Consider the following 23431-nt stretch of genomic DNA (forward strand, 5'->3'; position numbering starts at 1 on the left):
TCTCTCCTGACCTTAGTTAGAAAAATACTGGGGGAAAACTCTGGCCAGGCTTAGGTTGTGAGTCCATCCCTACCTAGATCAATCGCTCTGTCAGGGAGACAGAAGATCACAATTGGCTCATCCCAGGCAGCGTGCGTGTTACCATAGGAAGTGGGGTGAGCTCTGTAATCGATGGCCTTAACCAGAACTACATGTTTGGAGTTAGGAAGGAACAGTTTCCCAAATAAACAGGAGTACTGTTATGGGGTCAAATGGGACTGCATAGACCAAAGCAGATAATGACCACCACTGGGAGGGATAAGGTTATAAAGATCTTGGGGAGAATGTGAAAGAGTCTAGCACAGTGCCTGGGACAGAACAGGGCTCAACTAATAGGGAAGGCTGAGGTCTTAGTATATCTGGAGGTCACAATACCCATGCCATGATATATCATAAATATACCAGAGTTGTTCAACTATCCAAGAAAACTTGACTTAAACCATTTGGCTGCAGAAAGGTGGAGAAAAATATATAGAGAAGAAAGAATATCTTGCAAGAATTTGTAGGCACCCTATTAATGTTTGTTGAATAATTGCCCAAATGAAATATTGAGCATTTTTATGTTCCCAGGTGACCACATCAGTATCCAGATGTCTCATTCTTATTTTAAGATAGCTTTGCTATCAAGAAACATTCTGGGCGGGGCATGGTGGCTTACTCCTATAATCCTAGCACTCTGGGAGGCCGAGGCGGGCAGATTGCTCGAGGTCAGGAGTTCGAAACCAGCCTGAGCGAGACCCCGTCTCTACTATAAATAGAAAGAAATTGACCAACTAAAAATATATATATATACAAAAAATTATCCGGGCATGGTGGCACATGCCTGTAGTCCCAGCTACTCGGGAGGTGGAGGCAGTAGGATCACTTGAACCCGGGAGAATGAGGTTGCTGTGAGCGAGGCTGATGCCACGGCACTCACTCTAGCCTGGGCAACAAAGCGAGACTCTGTCTCAAAAAAGAAAAAAAAAAAAAAAGAAACATTCTGAAGGATTCCTTGAGGCTCCATCCCTCCTTCTTTATTTAGCCCACTTGGTCAACGCTGTTGTCCATGGTTCAGCCACACTGCTTCAGCTTTGGCCAACCTCCTGCCCAGCCCCTTAAAAGGATGCTTCTGTTGAACAGATGGATTTTCTAGGCTGGCTGTGCCCAGACACAGCTCTGCAGTTTGGTGGCGGGTCCTGCCCCTACTGCAGCTGAGCACTGCAACCTCTGGTTTAGAAAAGGAGTTGGAATGAGTTGTCTGCTACTGTACTTTCTGTCTTCTTCTTTTTTTTTTTTTGAGACAGAGTCTCACTCTGTTGCCCGGGCTAGAGTACCGTGATGTCAGCCTAACTCACAGCAACCTCAAACTCCTGGGCTCAAGTGATCCTCCTGCCCCAGCCTCCCGAGTAGCTGGGACTACAGGCATTCGCTGCCATGCCCGGCTAATTTTTTCTATGTATTTTTAGTTGTCTGGCTAATTTCTTTCTATTTTTAGTAGAGACGACCCCGTCTCACTCTTGTTCAGGAATTGTTTTGAACTCCTGACCCTGAGCGATCCTCCCGCCTCGAAGTCCCAGAGTGCTAGGATTACAGGCGTGAGCCGCGGCCCCCAGCTGGAGGGGAATTCTTAATGCTGCTGCTACACTGTCACTTGTCAGAGTCTCAAGTAGGTTTCCAGGACACAGAGAGGCAGAGAGGCTGTCCTAGCCTGTCAGTCCCAGATTTCTTCCTGGTCTCTCCCCTCTAGAGCCTTCCCCAGGGCACCTCATTCTGTATTTAACCTTCCAGAGACTTAAAAAACCCACATTGTATCCAGGCCTACCTCCTGCCTGCCTCCTGGGCCCCATCTCCCATGCCAGCTGCTCTGCCTTGCTCCCACACCACCAGCCTGGGCCTCTGCAGCAGTCTCTAGACCAGGCGTCCTCAAACTACGGCCCGAGGGCCACATGTGGGTGTTTTTGCCCATTTGTTTTTTTACTTCAAAATAAGATATGTGTTACGATGGAGTGCATTATCTAAAACAAAAAAAAAGAAAGAAAAGAAAAGAAAATGAATCAATTTAAAAATAAATAATAAAAAGATATGTACAGTGTGCATAGGAATTTGTTCGTAGTTTTTTTCAAACTATAGTCCAGGCCTCCAACAGTCTGAAGGACAGTGAACTGGCCCCCTCTTTAAAAAGTTTGAGGACCCCTGCTCTTGACTGTCTTTGGCCTTAAATAGCATTAATTTTGTAGCCCGTCCCCCATCTCATCAACTGTATTTAAATGTATCAGCATCTTTCAATATGTATTTTTTTCCTGAATAAACTCTTTAGAATCAATGTTTAGAATTTTCCTTTGGAATTTATGAGTAACTTCTTTATTTTATAATTGGCTCTGATTTCTCAGCAATTATTGTGCATATAGAGAAGTTATTCCATAGTGAGAAAGTCTAACCAATGAATTGTATTCAAATGTAATGCAATTTTTTACAATTAATAAATTTAACAGGTATTGAAGACTTAATTATTTTTATACCACTTAAATAGACATTTATTAATATCAATTTTGTGGAATGGAATCAGTCCCCTGCCCGCATCTACATACCTGTCCTTAAGGTCTAGAAAAGCTCTCTGGCCTGTGTGAACAGCTGTCACCCCTGCAAGATGACAGGGGCCAGTTCCTACATCTGGCCTTCATCCCCAATGTTCTTTCTGCCTGTGTGCTGTTCCAGTGCTTCCATGAGAGGAGTCCCACATGCTCATTCTCCTCATTTACTTACTTAAAGAAGTAGTTCTCAGGACTGCTGTGACAAAGGGCCACAAACTGGGTGATTAAACAACATGTATTTATTAGCTCACAGTTCTGGAGGCTGGAAGTCCAAATTATAGTGTCTTCAGGGTTGGTTCCTTCTGAGGGCTGTTAGCTCATGCCCTCTTGGCCTCTGGCCTTCCTTGGCTTGCAGGTGGCATGTCCCCTGTGTTCCTCCTTGTCTTCCCTCTGTGTACATCTGTCTCTGTGTCCAAATCTCTCCTTTGTATAAACAGTCACACTGGATTGGGCCCATCCTAATGACCTCATCTTAACTTGATTATCTCTGTAAATATCTTATCTCCAGGCTGGGTGTGGTGGCTCATGCTGATAATCCTAGGACTTTGGGAGGCTGAGGCAGCAGGTTCTCTTGAGCCTAGGAGTTCAAGGCTGCAGTGAGCTATGATTGTGCCACTGCTTTCCAGCCTGGGTGACAGAGCAAGACTGTCTCCAGGAAAAAAAAAAAAAAAGATCTTATCTTCAAATAACGTCATACTTCCAGGTAGTGGGGGTTAGGACTTTAACATCTTGCTTGTGGGGAGGGGGGGTGGGGCACAGCTCAACCCATAACATCTTGATTTATTTGATTATACAAGTGGTCTTCTGGTTTGCATCCTCAAATTCAACCAATTGTGGATCTATGTGAGTGAAGTGAGGTCTAGGCAGTATATTAGGTATTATTTATAAGTAGTCTAGAGGTGATTTTAAGTATATAGGAGGATGTGCATAGGTTATATGCAAACACTATACCATTTTACATCAGGGACTTGAGCAAATGCAGATTTTGGTATGGGAAGGGTGTCCTGGAACCAGTCCCCCAGAGATACTGGGCAATGACTATATATCTCCTCATTATTTAGGGCTCTCAGTTCAAATGTTCTCTCCTGAGAACTTTTTTCTGACCTCTTTAGAAACCCCTTCCTCCTGCATTACCATCTCTTTCCCTTAGCAATGTTTATGGCGAGAAGCCTCTACATCTGTACCTAGAAACTTCTAATTCCACATTCAAATATGTTTCCCTCTATGCTGGCTTGAAAAATGTTTATTCTAATTTTCCTCGTGATATTTTGTTTGACCCATGAATTATTTAGAAGTGTATTGTTTAATTTCCAAATGTTTGGGATTTTCCTAAGTTCTTAATGTGATTGATTTATAACTTAATTTTATTGAGGTTATATTTTCAAATTTGTATGGTTTGAACTATTCTCAATTTCTTGAGATTGGTTTTAAGGTCCTGCATATGGTCTTTCTTGGTGAACATACCACGCATACAAAGATGTGCATTCTGCAGTTGTTGGGTGTCATGTTCTGTAAATACAAGTTAGATCAAGGCAGTTAACAGTGTTGTTCAACCCTCTTGTCTTTACTGACCTTTTGTCTAGTTCTATCAACTGCCGAGGGAGGTAGAGAGGGGGAGACAGAAAGAGGAGAAAGAGAGAGAGGAGAGAGAGGAGAGAGGAGAGAGAGAGACAGAGACAGAGACTGATTAACCACTTCGGGACTGCGCTCACCGGCCATGAAACCTTGCCCACATCTGGCACTCATAGTCTGCATGATAGTTTGTGCTGTGCATTGACCACGAATCCATTTTACTCTTGTGTGATGAGGAAAGCTTTAAAGCACTGAAAGTTTGTTTTACTTTACAGGCAGCTTTACTTGTAATGTAAATCAGAATAGGTAACATATACATATATGTTTTCATTATGTTTTTAAATGTTCACAATTTTATTTTGATAAATGAAAAATCAGAAAAGTCATATCACAGCTGTCAGCTAAAGTTGACGCTCGGCTGTGCACCTTCATATCACAGCTGTCAGCTAAAGTTGCTGCGTGTGTTCATCTGTGGCTATCGACTATAGTCGACGCTGGTCCCGAAGTGGTTAAAGATCTCTTACTGTGATTGTGGAATTGTCTATTTTTCTCTTCCGTTGACTTTTGCTTCACATATTTTGAGGCTCTGTTACAAAGAACATGCACTTTATGATTGTTATGGTTTCCTGATGAATTCATCCTTCTATCATTACAAATTGTCCCTATTTACCTTTAGTAATGTGCTTTAACATTGAATTCTATTTTATCTGTTATTAAAATATTCACTGCAGGCTTCTCAGTTTTATGCTATTTACATGGCATATCTTTTTCATTCATATTTTGCATATGGCTGCTTTTGTACCACAGTGGCAGCGTTGCGTACTTTTGACAGAGGTCCTATGTCCTTGGATCCAAAATATTTACTATCTTGCCCTTTACAGAAAGTGTTTGCCAACCCCTGCTTTATGCTATAGTTGTCATTTACTTTCAAGTTATCTATGTCCTCATCTTAAAAGTGTCTCTCTTGAGACAGCAAGTCTGGCTTTTTCATTCATTCTCACAATCTCTGCCTTTTAATCGGAGTACCCAATTAACATACAATGTAATATTGATATGGTTGGATTTCTATTTGTCATTTTACTATTTATTTTCTGTTTTTCTCCTGTGTTGTTAGTTTGTTCCTGTCCCTTTCTAGCCTTCTTTTGGACTATGTGAATGTTTTCTGAAATTCCATTTTAATGTATCTATTGGTTTTTTTGGTTTATATCTCTCCAGTTTTTAGTGGTTGCTTTAGGGCATTGGTTCTTAATGGGGTGGGGGGGAGGGAGACATTTGCCCCTCCAAGGGCAGTTGGCAATGTCAGGACACATTTTCAGTTAACATAACTGCGGAGTGGCACTACTGACATTTAGTGGGAAGAAGCCAGGGTTGCTGCTACATTCTTTGATACTCAGAACAGCACCCCCCCCCCATGAATTATCTGGCCAAAATACTGCTGCTATTGAGAGACATTAATCTAATTTCAGTTAGATTTATATAGCTAATTTCTTTCTATTTTTAGTAGAGATGGCGTCTCACTCTTGCTCAGGCTGGTCTTGAACTCCTGACCTCAAGCAATCCTCCCACTTCAGCCTCCCAGAGTGCTGGGATTACGGGCATAAGCCACCACGCCCAGCCTATTTGCCCTCATTCTTGAAGGAAATTTTCACTAGCTATAGAATTGACAATATTTTTTTTTCTTTCAGTACTTTAACAGTGTTTTTATGGCTAATGAAAAGTTAGTAGTCATTCATATCATTGTTTCCTGTATGCTGTTTTGGTCTGTTTTCTCATTATCTTTGCTTTTTAACAGTTTGACTATGATGTGCCTAGGCAAAGTTCTCTTCATATTTATCCTGCCTCAGGTTCATTGAGTTTCTTTAATCTATAAATTTATGCCTTTCATCATATTTGGGAAAGGTTCAGCCATTACTTCTTCAAATATTTTTTCTGCTCCATTCTCTCATTCTTCTTCTTCTGTGACTTTAATTGTATGTTAAGCACATGTTCCACAGGTCTCTGAAACTCTTCTCTGATTTAAAGAAAATGTTTTTCTCTCTGTTCTTAGATTAATTTCTATTGATCCAACTTCAAGTTCACTGAATTTTTCTTTAGTTACCTCCATTTTGCTAAATCCATTCCATAATTTTTAAAATTTCAGATATTATAATTTTTAGTTCTAGAATTTTTATATATTTTTTAGGATTCCTATAGAAGCTCTTATAGATCATTCTGAGATTCCCTACTTTTCCATTCATTGCAAGCATATTTTTCCTTACATCATGGAGCATAGATCATATAGGTGCTTTAAAATCCTGTTTCCTGATTCCAGCATCTGAGTCATTTTAAGATTGTTTTCTATTGAGATTAGGTTGCATTTTCCTGGTTCTTTACATGTCAAGTAACTTTGGAATGTCTCTTAGACACTGTGAATGTTATGTTGTGGAGACTCTTGATTCTGTTGTATTTCTCCAAAGAGTTAACATTTTGGTTGGTTGTTTGGTTTTTGCAAGCAATCAACTTAACTTGGCTAGGTGTAAGCTGCAAATTCTGTCTCTTGGGCAGCAGCTCAAAATTAGTTCACTTTTTCTAGCTCAAGCTGAGTTGATTTGAATCTGTACCACAAAAGTGTGGTTCAGGGGCAGCCAGACATTTGGGCAGAGATTATACACAGAACTTGGGACTTCCCCTCTCTGCCTCTCTTCTTGGATTCCCTCCTCAATTTCCAATGGCTTTAGGTACCCTGTGTCCTGGTCTTCAGACTAGAAAATATTGCCTATCAAAGCTTTAGTTGCTCTGCACATAGTGCTAACTGTAGCCTGCCCTGCCTATCCCATTTTTACTGTCATAAAAATGGGATAATTTATTTCATATTGTTTCCCTCTTTCAAGTGTTGACTCTCCTCCAGAATTGGCCTGTCTTTTCCATTCTCCAATGTCTATATGCAGTTTGTGTGTGTGTGCCTGTGTGTATTTACTTCCAAAGATTATAGTTCTTTTTTTCTTTTAACAGGAGGTGAGCCTGCCTGCACACTCCCCCTCACCTTGGATTATAGTTTTTATGTGTGAGAGGCTGGGTCCAAAGGAGCTTACTTGGTCATAATAAAAACAGAAATGTAGCTTTCAACATTTAAGAAAATCTTTATATAAATAAGATTATAGCAATAAACAGAGCTTGAAACAAAGAAATAATTTATCCATAATAATCTTTTTTCAACTTGTCTATGTTCTCTTCTATGCCTTATCTTTATTCATATCCATTTTTAACATTGTTCTGACAACAGTACACATATATAACTTTGTATACTTTTGACATAACACTGTAGCCAATGGTGTGCTGACAAACATTTAACAACTTGCTCTCTGGGGATGGAGGTGACCCCAAACTGATAGCGTTTACCAATTTGCCTGGTGTTAATACTCCCACTGTGGCTGATTTCATGCTACTACCATGGCATCAGGAAAGCAGAGTTAGGAAAAACACACACAATTGGCCCTCGCAAGGCAGTGTGGGCTGTCTCCAGCACAGCACTAATTATGGAGGGTGTATAATACTCCATCATATGAATGGATAGCAGTATGCTCAGTTATTCCCCACAACATTGAATATTGTGATTGTTTTCATGTTTCATAGTCATAAACGCTTATGTATATCTTTAGTGTTTGTATCTTTTTCATCAAAAAATTCATTGGGTCAAAATACATGAACAATTTTGTGGCTCCTGATACACATTGTATTTTCCAAAAGCATGGTGCCAATTTATGATCACAGCTCTATACAAACATACCAACTTTTTTTTAAAGGTTACTAACACCTATAGGGTTCCCAATGTGAATGTAAAATAAATATTATCAATACATTCCCTCTCTTCCCATTTATTTATTAAAATTCTAACATAAAACTATGCCAAAGAAAAGTTAGGCATAACTAACTTTATGGAACACACTGTGTTCCTCCCTAACTCCTTTGAGAAACTTGGCCTTGAACAACGTAAGAATAGGCCCACACAGCTGCTGCATAACCAGCTTATGTTATCTAGAAATGTAAGACAACCGAAGCAAAGCATTTTGGTAAGACATATTGGAGGGGAAATATGCTTATTTATCTTTATATCCCTTATCCAGTTCCTTTTGTATGTATTTCTCCTCCACCATTTGAAAGTCTCCGTGAGATTTGAGTAAGTTCTATTCCACTTTCATACCCTTAATACTTTTCTTTTGTCTCCTGCATTCCATTTAGGGGAAAAAAATGGGATCATTGCCTGGCATTAGGGGACTGAGAGGAGAAAGAGAGGTATTTGAAGAGGAGAATGTGGTGTCTACTTATGTTGCTATTTTCCTTGTCTTTCTGTCTTCAGTGACCAGGATCAAATGTTGAAGTCACCATGGCTTTCAGCTAGCACATGCCCACCTCCTATAGCTCTCCAAGCGGCAGGGGTTGATCCTGAAACAGCCGCTATAGCTCTTAGACTGAGCTATAGCTCTTAGACTGAGCGGCTCACAGCCATCCATAGGCGTACCTTCCCCCCACAGTCCTGCAAACAGCAGGACCCCTGGTAAGCAAGCGCTCAGTAAACACTGGCTCCTTCCCTCCGCTTCCTTTTCCTGGGAAGCAGGCAGGCTGGGTGGATCTAGGCAGGCATTATTGTATGGTACAAAAAAAACATGAACTTGGAGTCAAACAGACCTGATTGGATTCCTCCGCTGACCTGTGTCTGACCCCAGGCAAAGTCTGGCGCTCTCTGATCCCTGCTTTCCACTGGGTGAAGGCTACCTCTCTTTGGTTACAATAAGGCTTATCTATCTAATTTGCAAAGATGCCCTTCCCCAAACCACATGCACAAGCCAGAAGGAAGGCTTATTGCCACTTCTGCTGCAATCCTGGAGGGTGACATTCAGCAAGTGACACGGCAGGATCAGGGCCTCTTTTTCCTCTTCCTTCATCTAGCCAGATGACAGCTGCAGACATGGCTAGAGAAGCGGAGGGAAAGCCCTGATGTAGATGTGTATTACCTTTGCTCCAGGAAAACAACTCAACTGGGAATTTCTCAGGCCTCCTGGGGCCTGGGTGGAGGTGGAAGTTATTGCTCATGCTTTGGGAGGGAGTGATCTCAGGAAGGCAGAGGCTGCTGCTGCTGCAGCTAAACAGACACCCTCCCCCTATGCTCATCTCCAGCCTTCTGGGGATCTCCTCCTTCCTTGGCCAGCTATTATGGGATGGGCCCCATCCATTAAGAAAGAATCACGACTCACATTCAGGCAGTGCTTGACGGTCTACAAAGCGGTTTGGTACGTGCCGTCTCCTTTGATGGAAGCAGGTGGGGCGAGCGTGATTGCAGTAATGAAGCCAAGGAAACTGAGGCTCAGGCCGGCTAAGAAGGGTGCTCAGGTTCTATGTCTGGTAGGTGACAACACGCCCCAGAGCCCAGGCTAAACCCAATGGAACACTCCAGTCCCAGCAGCAGGGGAAGGAGAAAGAGACAGAGAAGGCCACTTCCTGCAGGCAGTGTTGTTCCATTCCGTCATCAGATTTGCCTCCCGTGCTCCAAGATAAACCATCCGATACCTTTCTCTCTCTCTCCAAACCTCCAACATGCTTTCCTCCCCCTGCTACCCTCACAGAAGACCTCATGTCAGTTGTTTTGATGGCAAAAGAGAAGCCATCAGACTAGGAGTCCTTTTCCTTCCACCATCATGCTACAAACCCCCTTGTGTCTGCACTTATCCTTTTTGCCATCCTTCTGGCCCCTTGGTCCTGTCATGCCAGCCCTGCCCTGTGCTCTGGGTCCCACATTGCTTCTGGTCACCCTTTACCCTCACTGCCCACATCCTCCCTACAAGATCAATTCCTTCAGCAAACAAACCTGTCTCCCGCTAAAACAAAGCAAAACTCTTGGGTGCACATACACCCCTCTGCAATTACCGTCCCATTTCCTCCCTTCTCTTCACAACAAAACTTTACGACAGAGTCGTCCTAGTCACTGCTTCCTCACCCTGCCCTGTTACTCACCCCACTCCAGCTGAAACTGCTGACCTCGCTGTTCCACTGAAACTGCCGTCAAGGCTGACAACAATCTGTTGTCCTAAACAACAGTTACCTCTTCCTCTGACTCAACCTCTCAGCAACCTGTGACATAGCTGATGGTCCTTTTTGAAGCACTTTCTTTCAGCTTTTAGTTCAAACCACAAGTATTCGTTTTCTTTCACTGCAGTAACAAATTACCACAAATGTAGTGGCTTAAAACAACACAGATTCATTATTTTATAGTTCTGTAGGTCAGAAGTCCAACATAGGTCTCACTGGGGTAAAATTAAAGTGTTGGCAGAGCTGAGTTCTTTTCTGGAGGTTGTAGGGGAGAATCCGTTTCCATGCTCACTCGGGTTGTTGGAAGAATTCAGTTCTTGTGGCTGTAGGACTAAAGTTCTATGTCTTGGCTGGCCATCAGCTGAGGGGGCCAATCCCCGCTTCTAGGCCACCTGCTTTCCTTGGCTCCTCTGTCTCCAAAGCTAGCAACAGTGGGTCAATTCCCTCTTATGCTTCAAATCTCTCGTGCCATCATCGTATCTGAGCCCCTCTTCTGCCATCCTTGTCCATTTTTAAAGACTTGGGTGGTTAGATTAGGCCCACCAAGATGATCCTGGATCATCTCTCCATCCCAAGCTTCTTAACTGCATCTTCAAGGTGCATCTTAACTGCACCTTTTGCCACATAAGGCAATATATTCAACTGGTTCTGCAGATTAGGGTATGGACATCTTTGGGGTCCACTGGTAGGTCTACCATATCATCTCCTCGTTCTCCTCCTACCGCCCCTGCAACCCCTTCTCTTCTCAGTCTCTTTTACTGGCGCTTAATCATCCCATGACTCTAAATGTGAGGCCCACAGCTTCAGCTCTCTTATCTCCTACACTTCCTGCTTAAGCAGTCCCAGCCAATTTTTTTTTTAAGATGCTGATGTTTTAATGAAAAAGTAGAAAATAGAGTATAAAATTCAGTATCACCTATTTGTCTCAAATACAAGTACAGTGAGTATTAAACAGAAATGACAATGTAATAACAAAAACAGAACTTGCATGTTTGCCTAGACTGAATTAACTCTATTTCTCCGAATTTGGGGTGTATGTATGGCAAGTCGAATTTCTGATCTCAGCAACTTTTATGAGTTTAACACTTTTCAAATACTGAAGGCGGCATTTTTCTATTCACATGGACTTCTTACCTATGCATATGCTGACCCATAAATAGTTTGCCTTCCATATTTGGTCTCCAAGCACTACATATGTAGACTTCAAGTCAGTCTATGTGGCCCAGTGGTGCTCTCTTTAGAAAGCGTTGGTAATACATTTGGCAAATGTGTTGAAATATGAACTATAAATTAACAAAGGTATAATCTTGCTGATATGAAACAAAGAATCCCAAATATTCATTTTTTTTAAAAATGCTAACATCAGAAAAACTACAATTATCATCAGCTCTATTTCCTGAAAATTCAGTTGAGGTAACCTCTGCAAGTCACAGCTCCACATTTACATACAGTTCTGACCCTCTTTCTGGCTGGGCTGTGGTCAATAGAATCTGAAGATATATCTCCAGAACCTTTCGTTTGATAATCAAAAGTCAGCTCTTCTTCAGCATTTATGGTTCTCGTGGAAAACAATGCTATTCGGGGAAGACGAGTATCGAGGTTATCAATGAAAACATTGAACACCTGAAGATTTGGGTCACACCTGTGATTCACAAAATGAGACACATTTCCATATCGAGCTGCATCCACTGTGAATTCATCAGATTCATAGTCCAGATCAAAGAGATATGTGATTCCTTTGTTGTCATATAACTGCCCCCGTCTTTCAGCTTCTTCACTTGTGATTACCTCTCCAACGTATTCCATGACAAAACTCATTCTTTTAATTTTCACAAGGGTTTTTACACCCCAGCCACGGCTATTGCTAGTTCGAAAGATGCAAAGTGAATATTGTGTGCCTTTTTGTACAATCCTATTGGGACAATCAGGTCCACATCGACACTTTGAGTTGCACTCATAGATGGGGGTACCAGGCGGGATTTTAATTTGTTGTTTTTTGTTATAAGCCAAAAGAACTCCAGCTTCAGCAGGACAACATTTGTCAAAGAAGCAATCCGTGCACGAACAACCATATGTAGCTTCGTTAACTAAGCTGATACTAGGAGCTGGTTTATATTCATTAATGTAGTAGAAGTCTGAAGGTGGGCCCTCTAAGTCAACAGTATTTTCAACAAATATCATTCCTTTATGATTCTTTCTTCTGTTGAGTTCATCCTGCCATCTCTGCAGAGCTATCCTTTGTTTAGCCTTCTTCACAATGTACTCAGCAACCACAGGTTTCAGAGTTTTGTTATTGTCTTTTGGAGTTATTGCTTTGCCTTTCTTTACCTGAGATAAATAATTATGCTTGTCATTAGAGAATTGCTGAAGCAGTAATGGGCACTTGAGATTTTGTAAAGATTCCCAGTATTTGTAGAATCTGGCCATCCTTTCCATTTTACAAGATAATATTCCATATCCTCCTCGCGTCTCGGCCCCTGCCGCTGCCATCTTGAGGAGCTTTCATTCAAACTCAGTCCCAGCCAATTTTGTGCCTTGAAAATACCATCTACAAACAAATGCTCCTAAATTATTTTTTTCAGCCCTAAGTTCACTCTTGAGTTCAAGCATATATTTCCATTTGAATACATGACTGCCATCTCAAACTTAGCATCTCCTAACTGAAACCCTGGGTTTTCTTTACGAACACTGTTTCTCACCTAGCCCTGCCCAATCCAGTAAAGGCATCACAGCAGCTCACTGCTCGGGCCCCAGTCTTAGGAGTTCCTCCTCATTCAGGTCTCAGTGTTAATGTTATCTCCTCAGAGAGGTCGTCTTGGCCATCCTATTGAAAGTAGTTTGTCATTTCCACCTGCCCCAACCCCCACTCCTGCCTCCCCTCACTGATCATTCTCTCTCAGTTTACCCTATTTGATTTCTTTCTCTCCCCTTGTCTCTGTTGGTAATGATCATGTTTATTTCTTTGCTTCTGTTAAATACTTCCTACTCACCTCACTCTCCGACCCCCCTACCCCCAAAAGGTAAGATGGATGAAGGCAAGGACCCTGTCTGTCTTGCTCACTCCTGTTACCTGGGACCTAGAAAAGTGCCTGCCCAAGGAAGGTTTGTTGAGTGGATTAGCAGTGAATCTATACCTCTGTCCCACACCCTCTGGTCTCTCCTTTTCCACACTTCCTGTTCCTATTACAAGCTCTGGCCTGAGAACAAATCAGGCTGCTAGAGAGCTTGGTTCTTAGAATCCTCCAGGTCTCCAGAAATAGCTCTTACTTATCACTAGTTAAAAAGTGAGTTTTTTTTGCAGCACTCAATCTGTTAACAACTTTGAAGATGCCTGACCAGACCCAAGTAATAATTATACTTGTTAGCGTGTATATAATACTATTTTCCAAGCACTAATCTAAGCACTTGACCCATACTGAATAAATGCACTTATTTCTCAGTTATTCCTTACTGTAATTATCTGAATTTTACAGATGAGGAAAGCAAGGCCTAGGGAGTTTAATTAGTGTGGTCAATGTTTCATAAAAGAAAATGGCAATAACAACCCCCTGAGACCCAGACCTGAAGGGCCTCTACTAGAGCCCTGAACTTTAAAAGATCTTGCTCTGGTGGTGTTTCCCTAAGGCAAAAATCCTTGGAGCCCCAGGGAAAGCCCACATGCCCCTTCTAAACCACACTCGGGTACTAGACACTATGGAATTCTAGCCCAACAGCCATGAGTCTGCTTCCAGGGCTTCTTCTCCGGTCCGTCTTCCTTAGGGTGGATGGTGCCACCTGAATGGGCCCAAATGGTGGCCAAAAGGTAGCTTCTTGTGAAAGGTGTGGACAAAGCTTGAATATGCAGGCTCAGCATCCACATGTGTGGGCAAGGCCCCTAAAGAGATGTGACAGAGCAGAGCATGGGAAGAGAAGGGGGTGGGTCATGGTCTGAGGCCCACTTTTCCTGCACCTCCTCTTTCAGACACAGAACTCCGTGGAGTATTATGGGGGTACAGACTTTAAAAAAAAAACAACAACAAAAAAAAAAACAAAAAAAAAGAACTCCGTGGAGTCCAAGAATTCTAAATTCAAACCTGGCCTTCCAGATCATTATGAAGCTTTATGTATCAAGGTAGGAGGACAGAGCATATTTTACTTAACAGTCTGTTGGCTTGATTGATAACTTTAAAATATTTTAAGTATTTACGCATATGGCCTGTGGCCTCTATTTGTCTTCCCCCCGGGCCCCACAAATGTTGGGGTGGGTCTAAGCAGCACAGCCAGGGTGTAGACCCAAGCAGCAGGCTCAGGGCTCCCGCCCACGCTGTAACTGGGAAGCCTGTGTGTCACATGCCTTCCCAGAGGCCTGGCCCCCTGCCCCAGAGGGTGCTCTGCACAGCGGTTACCCAGTTCTGTCTTCCAGTTGTCTCCCCTGAGAGCTCAAATGTTAGTCATTTCCACCGTATCCAGCAAACCCTGTGACACTCTCTCACTGGAGGGCTGCTCTGCCTAGTGTCCTGGCACTAGTCTCTAGGGATGTGTAGAGTGGTTCAAAGCATGTGCCTTGGGTCCAACTCCCAGCTCCACCATTTATTAGCTGTGTAACGTTGGGCAAATTACTTAACCTCTTAGCCTATTTTGTGTCCTATTTTCAAGGATTTAATGGGACAGTCTACACTACCACTTGCTCCAAGGCCTGGAGACAATGCCCTGTGGTTCAGTAGTTCTCTAGGAAGCTGCCTGGGGCAGACCCCACAGCACAGCACCAGCAGGAACAAGCACCAAAATACAGAGCAACAGAGACCCCTAATGGTAAGTCCTGGGTCCTGGGTCCAGCTGAGCTGGAAGGGATGAGGTGGCAGGTTTCTCCTGCAGTGCACAAAGTGGGATTCTTGTGGGCTGTCAGGCTCAGGAGCCAGTGCCACCCTGGAGCACGCCAGGCCAAGCCTCCACCTTTGGAATTGTCTACATACTTCCCCTGAAAATTCTTTCGTCTGTGACCTGTGCCATATGCCATCTTCCCCATTGCTAATAATGATTACACCACACACTGAGACACAAATACAAATTCATAGATATGCAAATTGTTTTAGGTCAGGTTCCTTTTAATGACTAAATATAAACCATCCTTTGACAAGAGTCTAATTTCTTGTATTGAGAAATGAAGGCTACCTTTCAACTCATTATGAAACCCGCCTGTGCAAGGTGTTACTGTAAGTGGGGCTGAGGAAGAGAGCACCAGGGACCTTTGAAGAATGGGCATGTTGAAGCTGATGTTCCTTTCTTTTTCTTTTTTTTTTTTTGGAGACAAGAGTCTTGCTCTGTCACCCATGCTAGAGTACAGTGGCATCACTGTAGCTCACAACAACCTCAAACTCCTGGGCTCAAGCGATCCTCCTGCCTCAGCCTCCCGAGTAGCTGGGACTACAGCCACACGCCACTGCGCCAAGCAAATTTTTCTATTTTTTATAGAGATGGGGGTCTTGCTCTTGCTCAGGCTGGTCTTGAACTCCTGAGCTTAAGGAATCCTGCCTTGGTCTCCCAGAGTGCTAGGATTACAGGGGTGGGCCACTGCCCCCACCAACATTCCTTCCTTTACCCTATTTGGACAGATGTGGGGTCTGAATTCACATAGTGGAACTGAACCTAGGGTTAGGGCTAGGGCTAAGCACAGTGCTCGGGTTAGGACTAGGACTAAGGATTTACATTTCTAGAAGCTTATTCGCATCTATGTTTCCTAAGAACATTAGAAAGGCATTTCATAGGAAGAGGGTAATTTTTAGCCAGGACTTTCATATGAAAACACTTACATTCACTCAGGGAGAGCAGCTAGATATTCAGTTGTTTATATGTTTGCTTAACTCTGTGAAACCAAGCAGTGTGTACTGGTCCTGTCAAACTTATCTAAGAAAGAAAAAGGCATTTCGTAGGAAGAGGGTAATTTTTGTCCAGAATGGAGTTTCATAGAAAAACACTTACACTCAGAGAAAGATGCTAGACGTTTGCTTGTTTACAGGTTTGTTTAACTCTATGAACTGAAGCAGTGTGTTCTGTTTGTTATCAAACACCTCAATGTATAAGATGATGTTACATATAGATAATTCTCTTAGGATTAGGATTAGTGTTATTATAGTAGGGCTAGCGCTAGGTTTAGGGCTAGGGCTAGGGTTAGGTCTAGGGTAAGGGTTAGGGCTAGGGATATAGGTAGGTTTAGGGCTACGGTTGGGTAAGGCTAGGGCTAGGTTTAGGGTTTTGGCTAGGGCTAGAGTTAAGGCTAGGTCTAGGGCTTTACATTTTTAGAAGTTTATTTGTGTCTACATCCTACAAGCTCTAAGAACACAAGAAAAGCACTTTGTATGAAGAGGGTAATTTTCATCTGGAAATGAGTTTCATATGAAAACACTTACATTCACTTAGAGAAAGCAGGTAGATATTCGGTTGTTTATGTTTGGTTAACTGTGAACTGAAGCAGTGTGTTCTGTTTCTTGTCAAACACATCTAAGAAAAAGGCATTTATAGAAAGAGGGGAATTTTTATCTGGAAAGGAGTTTCATATGTAAATACTTATATTCACTTAGAGAAAGCAGCTAGACATTCAGTTGTTTATATGTTTGCTTAACTCTATGAACAGAAGCAGTGTGTTCTGTTTCTTGTCAAATATCTCTATTTATTAAAATACGTTACTTAGAGTTGCACCTGTAGGCAAGTTAACATCTTTACAGTTTTAGAATCTTTTTCGCATCTATGCCTAACAAGCCTCTAAGAACACAAGAAACACATTTTGTAGGAAGAAGGTAATTTTTAGCCAGAAAAGTATTTCACATGAAAATCCTTACATTTACTTAGAGAAAGCAGCTAGAAATTTGGTTGTTTATAGCTTTAACTCTGAAATGAAGCAGTATGTTCTGATTCTTGGCAAAATCTCTAAGAAAGGCATTTCTTAGGAAAAAGGTAATTTTTAGCCAGAAAAATGTTTCATATGAAAACCCTTACACACACTTAGAGAAAGCAGCTAGACACTCTGTTAAACACTTACATTAACTTAAAGAAGCTAGATGTTTGCTTGTTTACAGGTTTGCATATCTATGTGAACTGAATCAGTTGTGTTCTGGTTCTTATCGAATGTATCAATGTATAAGATGTTACTTATAGATACTTAGGGTTAGTGTTAGGGGTAGTACTAGAGTTAGGGATAGCGTTAGGGCTAGGGTTAGAGTTAGGACTAGGGCTAGGGTTAGTGTCAGGGCTAGGGTTAGGGTTAGGGTGAGGTCTAGGGAATTCTTGTGTTTCTCCTAAAACAGTTCAGTTTGACCTCTGCTAGAGTCTGATGAGTTCCATGAAGATTGCAAAAATAAGTTTTTAGTATTTCACTTTTTTGTTAATTATTCTTAAACGACTTGCACTTTAAAATTATAAAGTTGCCCAGAGTAAATAAAATTTCCCATTAAACAGCATTTTAACACTGAAAATATGTCATAGCATGCCTATTGTTTGAAATCATACTTTTAAAATCATTCATGGTGTGCATTTATTTCTGGAGAAATCTCCAATGGGCAAGTATTTCAAAGTATGGATGGTAGACAAATGGCTATCAATGATGTACTGCATAACAGGCAACACTTGCTGCCTTTTGGAATGGCTCTCTTGTAAGATTCTTCAGGATGCCATTAGAGATACTCATGTTTACAGGGTAACTATGTGAGATAATGAATATGTTAAATAGCTAGACTATAATAACCATTTCACTATTTGTAAATGTGTTAAAACACGATGTTGTACTCCTTAAATATAAACAATAAAATATTCAAACTTAAAGCTAGAAATACTTTCATTTAGTAAATCAGCTCAAAGATTAAAAAAAAAATCTCTCAAAGACACTGTCAAATACTTGCTTTTACCACCCTTGTACATTTCACACATTATCTGGGAAAAATTAAGTATTTGGCACTGAGGAATAATTCAGAGCAACAACTTCTAGGAGAAAATGAGATAGCTGAGCTGGTGATCAAAAAGAACTAAGGCAGCTCCAATGAAAATGAGCTGCTAACTTTGTTACCATGGCATCAGAGGTGGGGCCCGTCCTTTCTGTTTTCACACACCTGATGCTCAGGCTGAACACTGTATTATTTTTAACCACTTTCTGAATTATCCATCCCTTCATCCCTATGTTAATCATTCCATATTTCACAAATATGCCTTTATGTAGAGTGGAAAACTATACAGGATAGTTTGTCTGAAGGTGCTCACTAGTGACAATACCAAAGATCACAATAAAGGAAAGTTAATTTATGAAGTACCAGAATATGATGAGTGAGCAGTAGTAGTACTTGACTGTTTTGGTTTAAGTTCTAATCTTCTAAAAACTACTTAAACTCATTAATAGTTCTACTTAGAGAAATGCTGGCAAGCAATTTATAACAATATGACTGCCTAAATTATAAAGCTTCAAACATATCTACCTGAAGGACTAACAGATCAGGTTAACTACATGATACTATTACATGAAAAAAAAGCTACATAAAAACAAAAGGGAGAAAGACATAAACTATCCTAAAGCAATATGTCAAAGGTAATTTCACAAACATCATTTTCTAAAATTATATTATCTAGTTAGTTTTCACTTCTGACTAATCTCATGAGCCTCCCTAAAACTTATGCTTCTCAGCCAAATTAATCAGCTTACTTTATTTTCTATGATTCTATGTTTTGACTTACTCGCTTAGTTTACTGGATGAAGATTTTCTATGTTTCAATTCTTTCAGATAGAGTTGCTTATATCTTCTAAATGTGGTTTCATCAAAATCTTCTTCAGAAGTTTCTGTTGTGGAGATTTCAATTCCGATATGTAATGCTGAGTTCCATCCGAGTTCCTATCTGAGATGATGCCCATATCTAAAACAAATTCAAAGTATACATTTAAAAATAATTATAATATGCACAGTTATGTTTTTTAAGCTTTCAGTCAGTCAGATAGTAATTTTAAATATGTGAAAAAAGCAGAAATTTAAAGTGTTTATCATCAATATCAACTAAATTATTAATGTAATTCAATATTAAATCTAATTATAAAAAGGGATCATTCTTATTTTCTACTCACGTAATCTGATAATTCAAAGAATAACAGAATCACTTTAAATTCTTAAAAATTGAAAAATGTATCTTAAGAACAATTCAAAAGTGTGGTCTAATCTCTAAATCACAATTTTTTCTTTTCCTAATGTTCTTGTTCTATGCCAACTGGTCTTAAAAATCAAGTAATTGTCTAGTGAGAATCATTAATCTGAAAGACCAATTTAGTTTTTGTTTGTTTTGTTTTTTGAGACAGAGTCTCACTCTGTTGCCTGGGCTAGAGTGAGGTGGCATCAGCCTAGCTCAAACTCGTGGACTCAAGCAATCAATCCTTCTGCCTCAGCCTCCAGAGTAGCTGGGACTACAGGCATGTGCCACCATGCCTGGCTAGTTTTTTCTATATATTTTTAGTTGTCCAGCTAATTTCTTTCTATTTTTAGTAGAAACGGAATGTCACTCTTGCTCACGCTGGTCTCGAACTCCTGAGCTCAAATGATCCTTCTGCTTTGGCCTCCCAGAGTGCTAGGATTACAGGTGTGAGCCACCACAGCCAGCCCCAATTTAGTTTTAATGCTGATGGAAACTGAAATATTTAAAGGGAGAAACAGATGCTACGTTCCCTCTAAAGATCTACAAAACAAGTTTAAGTCTTCTCCATATTAACAATGTATCTTTTGCCTGATTCTTATAGCTTTTCATTTTTCAGTTTTTTGTTTTTTAATTTTAGGGTTTGGATTTTTTTTTACTTTTTTTTTTGAGACAGGGTCACCCGGTGTCTCTCGGATTGCAGTGGCACGATCATAGCTCACTACAGCCTCCACCTCTGAGGCCCAAGTTATTCTCCTGACTCAGCCTCTTCAGTAGCTGGAAATACAGTCATGTACCACTACTCCTTGGTAATTGTCTTATTTTCTTTATAGAGATGAATTCTTACTCTGTTACCCAGGCTTATCTGGAATTACTGGGCTCAAATGATCCTTCCACCTCAGCCTCCCACAGTACTTGGATTATAGGCATAAGCCACCATGTGTGGCCTCTTGTGGTTTTTCTATCATCCTTTTTCTCTCCTTCCACTGAACTCTAATATTCTTTTTTTTTGAGACAGGGTCTAACTCCATCACCCAGTCTAAAGTGCACTGGCACCATCCCAGCTCACTACAATTCCTGGGCTCAAGTGATCCTCCAGCCTCAGCCTCCAAGTAGCTGGGACTACAGGTGTGTGTCACCATGATTGGCTAATTTATTTATTTTTTTTGTAGAGCTGGGGCCTTGCTATGTTGTTGACTAGGAACACAGTCAGAAATAAAAACAAAGTAATGCTTTCCTTTGATCCTGCTATATTGGAACTGTTCTTCAATTGCTCTTCTAACAGATTTCTCTACAGGGAAGTCTGTACCTTAGCTACTCAGTGTGGTCTAGGGACCAGGAGCATTGACTTCACCTCAAAACATATTAGAAATGGAGAATCCCAGATTTGCTGAATCAAATGACTTTAAATTTTAATAAAATACAGTTCTTACCTTCTACTTGTGCATTTACTGTGTTTTTTCTTTTTGATCGGCAGCCCCAGATGAATGTCTAAGATCTTTCTCTGAAAGATCCTCTGAGATACACTTATTCATAATTATTGATAATTTTATATTATAAATGAGTTTCATTTAAAAAGAAATACATTCCACGAAGATTTACTAATCACTTTCTTCAAAAATATCTGAAGTTCCTTTTGTAAAAGCAATTTCATATAAAACTAAGAGAAGCGTGTATGGAAAATCAAAACATTTCAATAGAGAACTTCATAAATGTCGTCTGGATCAAGCTCATCCTTTATCTGTGTAAGGATCTGTAAATGGAAAGCCAAACGTAACATTCACAAACAAAATATTAACTTATGTGCATATTTCAACAAGAAACTAACCTTAAAATAACTGACTCTACTTTGCACTCCCACCAAAATTGGGAACATTTCTTAAAAATATAATACAATTGCTCTAATATTTACAACATAATTTAAAATATTTCTAATTATAGAAATCTTGGCACTCACCTGAGGCCCGAGCGATGTCGCCCGCCACTGCGGCACCACTCGGGCGACCGCAGCAGCGGCGGCGGCGGCGGCAGCAGCCAAGGCAGGGAAGCATCATGCGGCCACGCCAGAGCGGGCCCTACGGTTTGGCTTGGTCCCCTCAGTCCCGCCCGAGCCGGTACGCGGTAGGAGACCTCGGAGATGACACCAGAGCCTAGAGCCCAAGCAAGAGAGCGGCGCGTGCGAACCCCGGAAGTGAACCCGGCGAGGTCAGCGGAGCCGCGCCTGCGCAGTTCCGGCCGCGCCGCTTGAGGCAGTTTGAGGGGACGCGGAGGCCAGAATTTCTCTGGACGGAGGCTTTTACTGACTGATAGTTCTTTGCGAAAAGGCAGCTCTCAGTCACAAGCCTCCCTGGTTAAAATAAAGAGATCCATCCAGCTGAGCTCCGGAAGAGAAAGTATGGGGTCTACGGGCTGCCGCAAGGTTCAAGCCGCGCCGTTAGGCTGTCGAACCAGGTCGACAGTTCTGCCGGCGGCGTGGACCCCGGCCTGCGGCGGCCTCTCTGAACCGGCTTCACGTGTGGCCTGTACCGTGCACAGGAATGAGAACTAAGGAAATGGAAAACTAAGGGCGTGGGAGAGGAAATGACTGAGCTGGAGCCTTAAGATTTTATTTTAGTTCATAATGCTAATTTTTTTTTACATTTTTCAATTTCAAAGTATTATGGGAGTACAAATGTTAATATTTTGGGTTACATGAATCACTTTTATAATATTTGAGTCATGGTTTTAAGTGTGCCCTAAAATGCTGATTTTTAAAAACCAAAGTAGCCTTTCTAGTGCCTTTAAAGGTAAAATGTTTAACTTTTCAGTGTCCAAGAGTTGATGGGCCTCAGTGACACTAATCTTTGCTGATAAGGTTCACGAGAGACAGATAATTAAGACCCATGCCGTTGTATCCATTCATAACGAGAAACATCTCTTCATGCTGCTCGCTTCAATAGTAAGTGACTGAAAGCAAGAGAGTCACAGTCAGTCGAGGTTTATTAAGCCGAGATTTTAAGAACGTGCCTGGGAAAAGCAGAGCCCACACAGTATCTGCCGTTGGCTCTCAGGACAAGTTGAGAACTTCCATCTAAGGGCAAAAGAGGAGGGGTGAGAGAGGCAATTGATGGTATTCTTGTGAAGCTCTATTTGGTGCTCAGTAAATCTACATAAGCTGTACATCAAGATGATGGGGGTAGAGGAAATCGTCAATGTGAATATTTTCTCAGAGGGTAGAAGAGTGATCTTATCTCTGCCCTGATTTGCATCTGTGGAGATAAACTTGTAATTGACATTTAAGAGTTTATTAAGGCTACAGTCCTAAGGTTGTAATTGACATGCGCTCATTTTATAGGGGCTGTATATCTTGAAGGGATTTTTTTTTTATGGTTGAAGAAAATAAATATTTTAACCCAAAATACATTTCTTTGCCATATTTTGAGATGGCTTCAGGTAAACAGGAAAAATGCCCTAAGACTGTCCAGGTGGGAAGACTCAGGGAGAGATTTGCATCTTGAACCTCCGTTAAATGCAGCCAGGCCCTGCCTGTTTGATCTGGGACAGGTTTGCTGAGAGTCTGACACCCAGAAATGTCTGAATAAAAGCATTTCCCTGAGAGTTGTTATGGCGAAATTTATCTGCATAACACGACCACCTGCCAGCCAAGCTTCTTTCTCCATCCCATACCCAGTTTGAAAAGAAAAATGATATTTAGCCAGTTTGTAAGCCCCTTTATTTTTTAACACATTTAACTGCCATGTGAGTTGTATTTAACTCACGCTAGCTTTGGGCCGGGGCCTCATGAAGTACATGTAACTTACACATCTCATTATCTTAGGAGACGCATGGTATGCAGGCAACTCACACTGCTATGCTATACCATGCATGTTACACGATGGGTGGCCCCTAGGCAAAACCCTGCAGTTCATTCGTGAAAATCTTACTTGTTGATGTTCTGATGTTGACAATTTAATTTCATATGACTCATGCACACACAGAAACAATTAAAAAATAACAAATTTTTCATTAAATTAGAACGAATCATTTTGTTTTCAAAGTTTTTATTCTAT

The 23431-nt window shown here is 41.2% G+C and overlaps 1 pseudogene; it reads right to left on the bottom strand.

Annotated features, from left to right (window-relative positions):
- Nucleotides 1-1302: 1302 nt before the first annotated feature.
- Nucleotides 1303-21462, bottom strand: LOC105886141 (histone-lysine N-methyltransferase SUV39H2 pseudogene; annotated as a pseudogene).
- Nucleotides 21463-23431: the final 1969 nt, after the last annotated feature.

The sequence above is a fragment of the Microcebus murinus genome, chromosome 23, assembly GCF_040939455.1.
Source record: "Microcebus murinus isolate Inina chromosome 23, M.murinus_Inina_mat1.0, whole genome shotgun sequence".
In the NCBI taxonomy this organism is placed as follows: Eukaryota; Metazoa; Chordata; class Mammalia; order Primates; family Cheirogaleidae; genus Microcebus; species Microcebus murinus.